The sequence below is a fragment of the Miscanthus floridulus genome, chromosome 2, assembly GCF_019320115.1.
Source record: "Miscanthus floridulus cultivar M001 chromosome 2, ASM1932011v1, whole genome shotgun sequence".
Classification (NCBI taxonomy): domain Eukaryota; kingdom Viridiplantae; phylum Streptophyta; class Magnoliopsida; order Poales; family Poaceae; genus Miscanthus; species Miscanthus floridulus.
The window spans coordinates 21,989,049-21,996,414 of NC_089581.1; the positions used below are offsets into that span (position 1 = coordinate 21,989,049).

The 7,366-nt window shown below is 46.3% G+C and overlaps 2 pseudogenes; one reads left to right on the top strand and one right to left on the bottom strand.

Moving 5' to 3' along the window:
* The first annotated feature begins 235 nt into the window (after positions 1 to 235).
* Positions 236 to 2,227, top strand: LOC136536204 (protein FAR1-RELATED SEQUENCE 5-like; annotated as a pseudogene).
* A 2,113-nt stretch (positions 2,228 to 4,340) lies between these two features.
* Positions 4,341 to 6,744, bottom strand: LOC136519679 (actin-1-like; annotated as a pseudogene).
* Between the last annotated feature and the right edge of the window lie 622 nt (positions 6,745 to 7,366).

The following is a 7,366-nucleotide window of genomic DNA, read 5'->3' on the forward strand; positions in this document are numbered from 1 at the left end:
TTTGTATAATCTAAAGGACAGTTTCTCTTTCATTTAGCTAATTATCTATGCTGATTCTTTTTCTATGTTACACATTTTTGCATCTGTGGTTCTGTCGATGGAATGAGTTGTCTTTTTTTCCCCCAGGGTATGACTCGTGGTTCTGGAAACACACCTTCTGTGCTTAGAAACTGAGTTCTTGTCATGGAGAGTGCCTCAAGCAAAGATGATTTGATGATGATCACATTAAAACCAGATGGCATTTGATATCAGCAGCAAACTTGTTGACATGAATAATAATGCCAACAAAGAGAACCTGAAAAATACTGAACCTGGCATGGAGTTTGAATCAAAGGAAGCTGCAAAGGTGATCTACATAGCTGATGCTAGCCGGATAGGTTTCTCTGTGCGTATTAGCAAGTCCCGGTGCTCAAAGAGTGATGAGTCTAGTATCATGAGGCGTTTTGTGTGTTTAAATGGATGACCTCATAGCATTCAAATTTCACTTCTCAATACACCTTTCTCTTTTTCTAATACACTTTTCTCTTTTCCCGGTACATCTCTATCTCTATTCCTTGAAGGGCATTTTAGTCTTTTGGTTTCAGCGTTGGTTTCAGTGTCACAGTGAGCGATCCTAAAACATCGTCTAATATGGGACGGAGGGAGTACACGTGAGTTGACTGCGGTACCAGACAAGGTACACTACATTCAGTCCAACAGTGAAGTTGTCGCACTTGCAAAAACTAGTGTTCTTCGAGAAAATTTAATAGCGCCAACCATTAATGTGCGGCTACGAAAATATGGAAGGAGTTTTAAGAATCAATCTCCACAGAATCAAGAAATAATAGAGAGTAACCTTGCTGTTGTGCTATTGGGCTGGACGGTACCCAAAAGCTTATTTGGATACTTCAAGCGGTTGAATGCTGAGAAACACGTGCCAAGGCATGTTCGCGAAAAAAATGCTGAGAATCCTACATTTTCATGCATTCCAGGATTCAGGTTGACAAAAATGATTGAGACATGCCTTCTGGGCTGATGACAAAGTTAAAACATCATACTACTATTTGGGGAGTGGTGTTAAGCTTGAGACATCTTTTGTAGAGAATGAGGACATTTTTCCATTAGTTTTGTTAACTGTGTCATCACTTGCAAAGTGTAGTGTTCAGTTGTGCATTACTTACTGATTTCACAGAATCCTCCTACGTTTGGTTCTTTCAGTTCAGAACTGGATCGCTGCAATGGGTGCACACCATCCTACATCATTAACTATAAGTTATGATGAAGCCATTGGATCAGCAGTAGCAAAAGTATTTCCACAGACATACCATCTGTATTGTAATTCTCAGATATTAAACATATGCAAGGAAAATTTGGCTAATTTATATTATGGAAGTGCTTCTTTTGAAGGAATTTGGAGTGTGCATTAATGAGCCTGAAACAACTGAAATATTTGAATCAGGTTGGAATTGGCTCCAGTCTCTATACAGAGTTCGGCAAAGATGGGTTCCTGTGTACTTCAAAAATGTTTTTACTGCTGAACTTTCAGCAAATCAAAGACCTGAAAGCTTGAGAAGCTTCTTCAAGAAATACTTCAACAAAACAACAACTTTGCCCGTCTTCATTTCACTGTTTGAACATGTGATGACTGGATGGGCAGAAAAGGAAGCTCTGGAAGATCTAGCCACATCTTTTACCATGCCTATTTTAAAAATTCCCTCAAACATATCGAAACAGGTGTCAGAAATATACACAGTAACAATCTTTAACATGTTTGAGGAGGAATTCATTGAATCATTATGATACTATGTTTCCAGTCTGAACAATGATGGGTAGATTACTGTGTATAAAGTCATGAAGGACGCTCTGTCAACTATGTATGACATCACTGGCAAGAGGGTTCAATGCAATTGCTGTAAGTTTGAGAGTTCTGGTATCTTATGTCAGCATATACTGAGGTTATCCTTAGCTCTTGACGTGCATACCAGAGTTTTACATACTGAAACGGTGGACGAAAGAAGCGAAGAATGGCTTTGTTTTGGACGAATGTTTGCGGTATAGTGAGCTGCATTGTGACGCACTTAGATATGCCAGGGAACGATCAACATCAGGGGAGGTCCTCACCTTTGCACAGGAAACTCTTCAGGTTGCCTTTTCTGAGGTGGTTCTCATGAAACAACAAATTGTTAGCTTGCAGAATGTGATGAACATGGTGCTACAGACTACAGTGCGCAATTTTTTTTTCATATAATCGTCGAGTTAAAAATAGCTCTCCAGTGCCCTGTTTGCCTGTGTTGTGTCCATTCCTGCTTCATGTACTATATATGTGTTTATTGTTGGATATATTATAGGCTTAGCCCATATAATATTTAATAATTCGAATAAACTCTATGGCGTGTAATACATAATGTGTTGATTATGGTTTGATACCATACGGGATTTTGATTGAATGGTAACTCAATTTATATGGTTGGATATTATCCACCTATATTAAGAAGTTGAAAAAAGAACACGGGTGTGCCACACGCACGCTCGCCGCCGCCGCCGCCGCCGGCGGCTGGGCCATGGGCGAGGCAGGCACGTGGCGAGCGGACGTACGGGGCCGTGTTTTGCCAATCTAAGTCGCATAATTACGGGAGTTTCTTCCGTTTTTAATTGGTGGCGATTTGATGATGGGAGTTTCTTTGCCAATCAAGTCGCATAATTACGGGAGTTTCTTCCATTTTTAATTAGGCGATTTGATGACCGGAGTTTCCTCCATTACCGTCGCTGAACGATGATGGCGAGAGCTCTCTCGTCTCCTGTCTCTTGAACTCCTCCTGAGCCCTTTCGCTTACCCCGCAAGTGACTAAATAGTGCCTCCCTTCCGTCAATCTTCCGGTTCGCCGGCAACAACCACTCTTCCACTGCCTCAAAGTTTCTCCGTCCTAGTACTTGCGCGCACGAGTCCTGGGAGAGTAGGCCTCCGAAACGCCTGTCATCTACGAGTTCACCTGCTCGGGTGGAAGGCGGCACTCACGTTTTTGGGGAGTGTCGCTGACGGCACGACTACTCGCTACGTCCTCTTCCTCCCGGCGCAAGGCGAAGGCTCTCTGGTGATTGACACCGCTTTCCTTCTACACTGCATCGTACGGGACAACTACATCGACATGCACTATGTCGACTAGTGCATCCGGCTCTGCCGTTGGGTATGTTTCTGTTGTTCGCTATCCAGTAAAGTTTTGGATCAATATCTTGCTGGTTAGTATCATCTACATGCTATTCATGCTTAGATCACACAAGCACATACATGATGTCACAAACCTTTTGATTATTGCTATTTTCTGGATTAAATTACTACTGAAATTGCCTAAAATTCTAACATTTAATGGCTAGATATGATTTCACTGACTAATTCAATTTCTTGCCGTTTCATTCGTTGACCCTGTCTGCATCCCTATTTGTTGCTTCAATTAGCAAGAAACTGTTAAAGTCAGCTAGTGATGCTGATGATGTATGGATACGTTGAGAGTTGTCGATAAGCTATTCCAAAAGGTAAATTTACAAGTTATGGGCAAATCTAAACATTGTCTGCATATGCCTAGGCCACACATTGATTGGAAAATCAAGTAGAAAAACTGAAATGAAACACAGAAACGTTAGAAACCGGCATCATTTTGTTGTTGTCTATTTAAATACGATGAAATTTGCAGGCCGGTTCTTTAGTTCTGTGTATGGTTGGCCGCGTTGTGCAGCCCTTTTGAAGCCATTTGGCCATTGCCAGCTAACACAAGACAAAGCAAAACTATCAGGCAGGGACATGTGGAGCACACACACAAAGCAATGAAGGCTCACCCAACGTCCTAGGCTGTCAAAGACGTGGCAATTGGCCAACTGCATATCGGCCCACAATATACTATTCGTACCTTGTAGAAAACCAGACGACGACAGCCAAAGCATCACATGATTCCAGACTCCGTCGCGTTTTGTTTGAAATAAAAGAGGAAAGATTCCTCATCGGCTGGACTGAAATGGTCACTGTTCACGCTGGATTGTACTGTTCATGCTGAAATTTTATGAGAATGCTCCGGCTGGAAAAAAAATACGAGCCAGCCAGCGACCAGCCGAACACGGCGGGGCCGCTAGCAATTTTGTGAGGATGTGTTGATGAGACGTTTAGAACAACTTTTGAAGCAGCAAAGGGTGCTTCATGCACTGCTAAAGCCTGAACAGAATTATTCTGATGCATGCAGCAGCACCTCACCCAAGACAGGAGGGAATCTGGTGGAACAGGGGACTGGAATCAAAATGCCACTGCAACGAGGCAAGGTTACAGCGTCTCAATTCTCACATGTAACAACAATACAGGTATAGAGAGATCACAATGACAAAATTTGATATTATTCATTCATAAGACATCAATAACCAATGACAATCTGAACACCATATGTATATGCTAGTAGCCTCATCAGGCATCTCATTAAAATTGCTAACATGTGTCCAAAATCACAAGTGAGAAGCATAGGTAGCAATAGATATTACAGTCTTGATGAATAGAAGAAAGCGGTGGCCGATAGGCCGGCATAAAACTTTGTTCATGCTAATGAAGAAACAGCAACAAAAAGAGAAAGAAACAGGGCAGGAGGCTGGTGATAATGGCTCCTCTCGGCTTGCATTTCATGGGCGCAAAGAATTAGAAGCATTTCCTGTGGACAATGGACGGGCCAGACTCGTCGTACTCAGCCTTGGCAATCCACATCTGCAGTTGTAAGCAAATTTGTAAGCACATACTAGATCAACATTGAGGAAATTGGAATGCAGTCTTTTGCAGCTACGTTCATTTACCTGCTGGAAGGTGCTGAGGGATGCCAAGATGGATCCTCCAATCCAGACACTGTACTTCCTTTCTGGAGGAGCAACCACCTTGATCTTCATGCTGCTGGGAGCCAAGGCAGTGATTTCCTTGCTCATCCTGTCAGCAATCCCAGGGAACATAGTGGTACCACCAGAGAGGACGATGTTGCCATATAGATCCTTCCTAATATCCACGTCGCACTTCATGATGGAGTTGTAGGTAGTCTCGTGGATACCAGCAGCTTCCATCCCAATGAAGGATGGCTGGAAGAGGACCTCAGGGCAGCGGAAGCGCTCAGCGCCAATGGTGATAACCTGTCCATCAGGAAGCTCAGTAGCTCTTCTCCACGGAAGAGCTGGTCTTGGCAGTCTCCATCTCCTGGTCGTAGTCCAGGGCAATGTAGGCGAGCTTCTCCTTCATGTCCCTGACAATTTCCCGCTCAGCAGTGGTGGTGAAGGAAGTAGCCGCGTTCAGTCAGGATCTTCATGAGGTAGTCGGTGAGGTCGCGGCCAGCCAGGTCGAGACGAAGGATGGCGTGGGGGAGGGCGTATCCCTCGTAGATGGGGACAGTGTGGCTGACACCATCTCCCGAGTCGAGCACGATACCTGAGAGGCAACAGATTTCAGAGATTACTGACTACTGCAGCAAATCAGATTTGAAAATTGCTAAGATCTCTAAATTCAAAAAGGCTACGGTTCAGTAGAGAATCGAATCAGCTCACCTGTGGTACGACCACTGGCATACAGCGAGAGGACGGCCTGGATGGCGACGTACATGGCGGGGGTGTTGAAGGTCTCGAACATGATCTGGGTCATCTTCTCACGATTAGCCTTGGGGTTCAGGGGCGCCTCGGTGAGGAGGACGGGGTGCTCCTCGGGAGCCACACGGAGCTCGTTGTAGAAGGTGTGATGCCAGATCTTCTCCATGTCGTCCCAGTTGCTGACGATACCGTGCTCGATGGGGTACTTGAGGGTCAGGATACCCCTCTTGGACTGCGCCTCGTCACCGACGTAGGCGTCCTTCTGCCCCATCCCGACCATGACACCGGTGTGGCGCGGGCGCCCCACGATGCTGGGGAAGACGGCCCTCGGGGCGTCGTCGCCAGCGAACCCAGCCTGCCAGAAGTTGCTGTTGTTAGGGCACCAGCAGTCACCGGGAACCTTGCATTCTGAAGAACAAGTGTTTCATCAGGGATCAAATCGGCGGCTTACCTTGACCATACCGGTTCCATTGTCGCAGACGAGGGGCTGGATATCCTCGGCGTCAGCCATTTTCTACCTACAGCAAAGCTCGGCCGGTGCCACATTTGTTAAAACAAGCAGAAATTAAGGAGGCAAATATACGAATTGGACACCGATAGATGATTGCTCTACAGAATCTGCTCTAGAAGGCATCAATTGAAGCTATTGTCTGTCTCTACTTTTCTCCTAACATTATAAGACAGTAGAAAAAGATCCCCAAAATCAGCAATTATAACGAGCAAAAAACATGGCATTGCCCCACCAAACCACAGATCGGGCCATTCCGTTAACGAAAGGCCCGCGACGACTCCAGATCACGCGCGCAGGCAAGCAGATCTGCGGCATTTCAAAGAAACGCGCGCTCCAATTTCCGCGAGATTCGGCCGGATCCGCGGCAGGAGCGCGCAAGTGTGAGATCGGATCGGCCTGGCACGACCCGAGCGAGCAATGCCAGGCGGATCTGGGAGAGCCGTACCGCGCCCGGCCCTGCGTCACGCGCAGGCAGAGGCAGGCAGGCAGGGGACTCTAGCGACGCTTCAGACAGGGTGAAGGGAGAGACGGTTACCGGAGTAGCGGGGGATCCGCGGCGAGGAGGGGCGTTGGTGAGCTCGGGCGGGGGGAGGAGAGGAGAGGAGGGAGAGAGCGGTGGTGGTGATGGTGCGGTAGGGTTGGGAAGAGGCGTATATAAAGCCACGGCGCGGGGGGTGGCGCTGGCGCTGGCGCTGCGTGAGAGGAGGAGCGCGCTCGGCGCCCCGCGGTGGGAACCATGGCCCCACGCCCTTCTGCCCTCACGATACGGTTGCGGGAGGAAACAGTGGCCTCCCACTCGCGGGCGGACGGGGGACGGCCAGCCCCGACGTGCGTAGGTCTGGATATCGAGCTCGTCTCGGATCGGTACGGCTCGAGCTAGGTTTGGCTTGACTCTTTAATATTGAGTCTGATCGTTTAAACTTATCAACTGGCTTATCAGCTAAAATTTATAGTATTTTTTTCTCATAACAAAATTGTTTCTACCGACTTTAATACCAGTCGAACAGACAAATTATGAGTTAGAGGGATAGCTTGGCTCAGCTCGTTATCAAACTCGAGCTAGCTCGTTTAGCTCGCGAGCTATAAAAAATAGGACACATATTTATAATGTTTATATTACATTAATCTTAGAAGGTGACGTCTATCATTATGCAACCATACATGATTAATACATATCGGGTTTATCAAAAATATCAACCATGCAATATAGCTGTTTCATTCATCAGCCTGTTCAGTTGACTGGTTCGTATCATTGCTGGTTCGTGAAGAAGTACTGCTGGTTGG